This window comes from Triticum dicoccoides, chromosome 7B (assembly GCF_002162155.2).
Source record: "Triticum dicoccoides isolate Atlit2015 ecotype Zavitan chromosome 7B, WEW_v2.0, whole genome shotgun sequence".
In the NCBI taxonomy this organism is placed as follows: domain Eukaryota; kingdom Viridiplantae; phylum Streptophyta; class Magnoliopsida; order Poales; family Poaceae; genus Triticum; species Triticum dicoccoides.
In genome coordinates, this window is record NC_041393.1 from 732,228,256 (window position 1) to 732,234,755 (window position 6,500).

The following is a 6,500-nucleotide window of genomic DNA, read 5'->3' on the forward strand; positions in this document are numbered from 1 at the left end:
CAGATTGTTAGGATAATTGTAATTGTAATTGATAGAAACTGCATAGTATTTGTTAGGAGCTAGCTAGCTAGTTTGGTTTAATTTTAATTAGCCTTCTCTGCAACATAAATTCATGCCAATTTCGGTGTTGGTTTGATTTATAGTTTGGTTTGTTTCAATGTTGTGGTTAGGCAATTAGCATATAAAATTTTCTAGAATTTTAGCTTCCATTACTTCCATCCATTTTCATTAATTAATGTTGATGCACTTAGATTGATTTGCTAAGTTGCAACAATTTGTTGTCTTTGGCAGATGGACAGAAGCTGGATTAGAAAAGGAGTTAGAAAGTTTTCGAAAGAACATATGAAAGGAGTTGATGATTTCATGGCATTTGTTCGGGCAAATTTTGCCAAAGATGCTCACATTCTTTGCCCATGCTGCGAATGCCTCAACCGTCCAAGAATGGCTCAAGGAAGAGTGGAAGATCATCTGCTTCTTAATGGGATGTCCAGCACATATGATAGATGGATATATCATGGAGAACCTTTGGACAGTCAACCTCAACATTTTTAAGCTGATACAGAGGCCCCTCATATGATGGGTGGTGGTGATGCTAGCATTGATTTCATGGAAAAGGTTTTGCGAGATAATGCTATTTTGGAGGAAGAGGATGGGCATGAAGATGATAGGGTTCCTGACCTATTGAAGGATTTGTACGATGTTGAAGATCGTGCTGATGGACAGAAGTCATTGTTTGCTGAGGTGTTAGAGGAGGCGAAGCGTGCAGCTCATGAAGGGGGTAAATTTTCAAGATTTACCTTCACCGTGAAGTTACTCCACATCAAGTCTTTCTACCAGATTAGCGTTGCCGCATTAAACGCAATACACCGTCTTTTGAGCTTGTAATTCCCTGATAGTTGTGTTCCCAGATCTTATGATGAAGCATTGAGCATAATCCGCAGGCTGGGGTTAGGTTATGTGTCAATACATGTGTGCCCAAATAACTGTGTCTTGTTTCCGAAGGATTTAGCAAAACATCACAACTGTCCAAAATGCAATGCATCTAGGTGGAAAGATGCTGATGGGAAGAAGTCAATACCGGAGAAGGTACTGAGGCACTTTCCCTTGATACCAAGGCTGCAGCGGATGTTCATCTCGAAGAAATCATCACGTGAGGTACAGTGGCACAAGCTGAAGCGGCAACCTGTGGACAATGAGCTGAGCCATCCAGCGGACGGAGAGGCATGGAAAGAGTTTGACCGTATACATATAGATTTTGCTGCAGATCCAAGGAACATAAAACTTGGCATTGCCATAGATGGGTTTAATCCGTTTGGGAACATGAGCACGTTGTATAGCATGTGGCCAGTTTTTGTGGTGCCGTACAACCTGCCACCATGGGCATGCATGGATCAGTCCAACTTCATGATATCATTGCTTATCCCGGGTCCAGAGTCTCTAGGAAAGGATTTTGATGTCTTTATGGAGCCCCTCATAGAAGAACTGCTCTAGCTCTGGACTGGTGTACCTACATACGATGCCTTGAGTCCGGAAGAAAAGTTCAACCTACGTGCTGCAATCATATGGTCCATCTATGATTTCCCGGCTCTGCACACTCTGTCTGGGAGGATCACAGCGGGTTATCAGGCTTGTGTCCATTGTGATAAAGACCCTTGCTCAAAGAGAATAAGGGGCAAGATCTGCTATATTGGGCACCTCCGCTTTCTTCCCCGAAACCATCGCTGGCGAAGAAGCAAAGATCTTAATGGTGAGAATGAAACCTGTGACAAGCCAGCTGAATTCACTAAAGAAGAGCTGGAGCAGCAACTTGAAAAGGTGAAAGATGTGAGACCAGGAAAGCTGACGAAGAAAAGAAAGCGTGAGGAAGGTCAATGTTGGGACCGGAGGTCTTGTTTGTCGGACCTGCCATACTGGGCTGATCTGAAATGAAGGCATAATCTCGATGTAATGCACATTGAGAAAAACATATGCGAGAATCTGCTAGGGACGTTTCTGAACATTGAATGGAAGACAAAGGACACGGTTAGTTCTAGGCTTGATTTGTACGACATGGGCATAAGAGAAGATTTGCATCTACAAAACAATGAAGATGAAGATTCATTTGAAATGCCACGAGCATGGTATACAATGAGTAAAGAACAAAAGCTTGCATTCTGTGAATTCCTAAGAGCGGTGAAATTTCCAGATGGTTATGCTGCTAACCTAGCAAAGTGTGTTACTTCTGACGGATTCAAGCTTTCAGTACTGAAAACTCATGATTGTCACATCCTCCTCCAAAGGATTTTACCGGCGGGCCTCTGAGGAATCATGGACAAGGATATATATGAAGCGGTTGCTGAGCTGGGAAATTTCTTTAGAGAACGGTGCTGCAAAACACTCAAGTTAACTGTCCTGGAAAGACTTGAAAAAGAAATCCCAATTATTCTTTGCAAGCTCGAGAAGATTTTCCCTCCAGCTTTCTTCACCGTGATGGTCCATTTGGCGGTGCACTTACCAAAACAGGCAATGCTTAGAGGCCCTGTGCAATACGGTTGGATGTACCCAATCGAAAGAAGGTTGCTTACTTGTAAGCGTTATGTGCGAAACACGGCAAGACCTGAAGGTTCTATTGCTGAAGCATATGTCGTCGACGAGTGCTTGACTTTTTGCTCTAGCTACTTTGGCGATGTGGAAACAAGATGGAACCGGCCGGGAAGAAATAGAGAGCGGTCTGATTCGCAAAGTGGTGATGTCTTTGTTTTCAACTATGGTGTGAACTTTCTTGGAGCCTCACAATACTAGGAGGCTGGTGATGAGTATGACAAGATGGTTTGGTTTGTGCTCAGCTATTGCGCCGAGGTTCTACCATATATTGAGTACGTTATATCTTGTGCACTCATTATATATTTTTTTTGCTTGGTTTGGCACCAGCCTAATGTTTTAATTCACATGTTTTGTTGGCATTGCAGGAAATGCAAGGAAGAGTTAAATCAGGAACAAAGCAATATCCATGTTGATAAAAGGGTTGCCAAGGGGTTTGCTAAGTGGTTTAAGAATCATGTGAGATCTTTAGCCACATGTTTTATGTTTTCTATGTTATTCACCAATTGTTAAATACCATTGTTTGCTAAATGGTTTATTTGTGCAGATTGGAAAGTTGCATAAGGAGAAGAAGGTTAGTGATGATCTATTTGCTTTGGCATGCTTACCGGATAAGCGAGTGAGAGTGTATTCAGCATGCATTGCTGACAGTGTCCGGTACCACACCATTGACCGCGAGGAAAAAAGGAAGACACAGAATAGTGGAATCGTCACTGAGGGGTCACATGATCGTGAGATCATTGACTTCTATGGTCAGTTGAGAAGCATCATAGAGTTGCAGTACAACTCTAGTGGTGGCATCCATCGCTCGGTTGTCTTATTTCGCTGTGACTGGTTTGAGCTTGGTAGCAAGAAGAAGAGAGACTCTTTTTTCAAATATGATGGCCACTTCAAAAGCATCAACACTGCAAGGTGCTGGTATAAGAGTGATCCCTTTATTCTAGCTCAAAAGGTTGAGAAAGGCCAGTGTCAGAAATGATCATAATCTCTTGATGATGCATGAAGTATTTCCTGCTATAATTTTCTTCAGTCACACTGTTGTTTTGCTGTGCTTGATAAACCTGAGACTTCTTTCTATTGTAATATTGAAACTGTTGTTTTGCTGTACACTATTGGTCCATTTACAATAGATATGGTTCTGGTCAATTTATATTGCTGTGTTTTGGTCAATTTATAGTAGATTTTAGTGTTGTTGATGTTGGTGGTCACCTGATGATGTTGCTGTTGCTGTGTTAGTTTACTATGCTATTGATGTTGATGTGCTTGTTTATAGTAGGAGCAAATTGAGGCAATTGCCATTTATAGTAGTATTGCAAATTGAGGCCCTGGCAAACACATGTAGTAATTATTCTACTGTTTTGAAGTGCTTATTTCCTATTTCTGTCCAGTCCTGTTGTTTAATTTACAATGCTGCTTTTCAGAGAAGTGAGATGGCTGGCTTGGAAGGTTTCGAGTTCTTCGAGATCGTAATTGAGAAATCTTGCAGTAGGCAGGTATGTTTATCATCACTCATTTCTTTATCATCACTCTGCTGTCTAGTGCTTGATTGCCACAATTAACCACTGCTTGACCCTCGCTGCAGAGGCTGCCTGACAAGTTTGCGAAGATGCTCGCTGGCCGTGAGCCCCACAAAGTGAAGCTGCGGGAGGCCGGCAGCGGGCTTCACAGGCTGTGGGACATGTCGGTGGTGTTCGATGGTGAAGGCCACATGTACCTAGGGCCCGGCTGGGAGCATTTCGCCCGCGCCCATGAGCTACAGCTTGGGTACTTCCTTGTCTTCCGCTACGACGGCGACGCCATGTTCACCGTGAAGATGTTCGACAACACCATGTGCCGCATGTACTACCAGCACGATGACGATGCCAGTAAGCTCTCTGCCTCTCTTCTTCCTGTCCTTTTGGGTTCCTCTACCAGCACGACGACAACACCATGTTCACACTTTGTTGCATTTGGCCAGGCAGTGGGAGCAGCAGCGGGGATGACGAGGAGTAGAGTGGGCAAGAAGAGGAGCAGAACGGGGATGACGACCTTGATATGGTGGTGGCTGACGACGACCTTGCTATGGTGGTGGCTGACGATGACCTTGCTATGGTGGTGGCTGACGACGACCCTGCGATGGTGGTGGCTTACGACGACCCTGCTATGGTGGTGGCTGACGACGACCTCATGGTTGTGGTGCCTGACGCTGACCTCGTGATGGTGGTGCCTGATGATGACCTCGCGATGGTAGTGGCGCCGGCGATTCCACAGCTGGGTGACAGGACCATGCCAATTGTGGTAGAGGAGTACATCCGCGTTGGGATTCGCCACTCTGAGCGCACCAGGTTGATGAAGGAGAAGAAGGAGTGAAGATGTTAAGAAAATGAAGTGGCAATGTTAAGCATGTTGGGTTTAAGCTTGTTAGTGTAATCTGAACATGTCAATGCTAAGTATGTCTGGTTTAATTTTGTGCATGCTCATGGATGCTGTATGACAGTGTCATCTAAACATGTCAATTTCTTAAAAATGAATATTTAGTTTGGTAATTGATGGGAATTGGAATTTTTTATGCATGCTCATGGATGAAAGATAAAATTATGGGGTTTTGTGCATGCTCATGTATGAAACAATATAAGTTTCATTTTTTGAATGCTAAAAACATGACTCAAACCCTAGCCACGGACGACCGCCGTGACGAAATCCGACGGTTTTTGAAAACATCGTAAAAAATTCAAAAACTGTTTTTCATTTCATCACAGAATCGACAACAGATTGGCACGCCTCAAAACCCTAGCCACGGATGGCCGCCGCGACGAAATCGGCCGGTTTTCGAAAACACCGTAAAAAATTCAAAAAAAATCAAAAAAAATGGGAGACCTCCACGCCACATCATCAAATGTGGCCTACCAACTAGCAAAAATACTAAACTTGCAATATGGATGTTTTCTTGAAAAAGTGTTCTAAAAAACGACCTACCATGAAAGAAGATTCATGGCTTTTTCAAGCCAAACTAGCAATGATATGGCCGCATCCGATGAATAGTTTCTGATAATATGCCCAAATTTGGCGCATGCCTCCGTCTTGTGATGGCAAACAATGTTGCCAAGGCGAGGTTCCAACTTGTTTACCAAGAAAACCATTTTTCATTTTTTGAATGCTAAAGGCATGCGTTTTTCGTGAAGCGGCTACAAGGAGGGTCACCCCAAACGGCGCCATTCCATGTATATCTCAAAGTAGACCCTATTTTACGGACGGTCGCCAAAAAGCATGCATTTCCGACCCTCGTAGCTACTCCCGGCAATTCAGACCACCTTCGGCCGATTCAGCTGGAACCGGTTGGAATTTGAACTGCGGGTCCTCCATAGCTTGCCCGTTATTTTTTGCCAAAAATGCTTTTAGCTTCACAGGTAGGCATTTCATCACAGAATCGACAACAGATTGGCACGCCTCAAACCCTAGCCACGGACGGCCGCCACGACGAAATCGGCCGGTTTTTGAAAACACCGTAAAAAATTCAAAAAAAATCGAAAAAATGGGAGACCTCCGCGTCACATCATCAAATGTGGCCTACCAACCAGAAAAAATACTAAACTTGCAATACGGATGTTTTCTTGAAAAAGTGTTCTCAAAAAAGACCTACCATGAACGAAGATTCATGGCTTTCAAGCCAAACTAGCAATGATATGGCCGCATCCGATGAATAGTTTCTGATAATATGCCCAAATTTGGCACATGCCTCCGTCTTGTGATGGCAAACAATGTTGCCAAAGCGAGGTTCCAACTTGTTTACCAAGAAAAACCGTTTTTTATTTTTGGAATGCTAAAGGCATGCGTTTTTCGTGAAGCGGCTACAAGGAGGGTCACCCCAAACGGCGCCATTCGACAACAGATTGGCAAGCCTCAAACCCTAGCCACGGACGGCCGCCGCGACGAAATCGGCC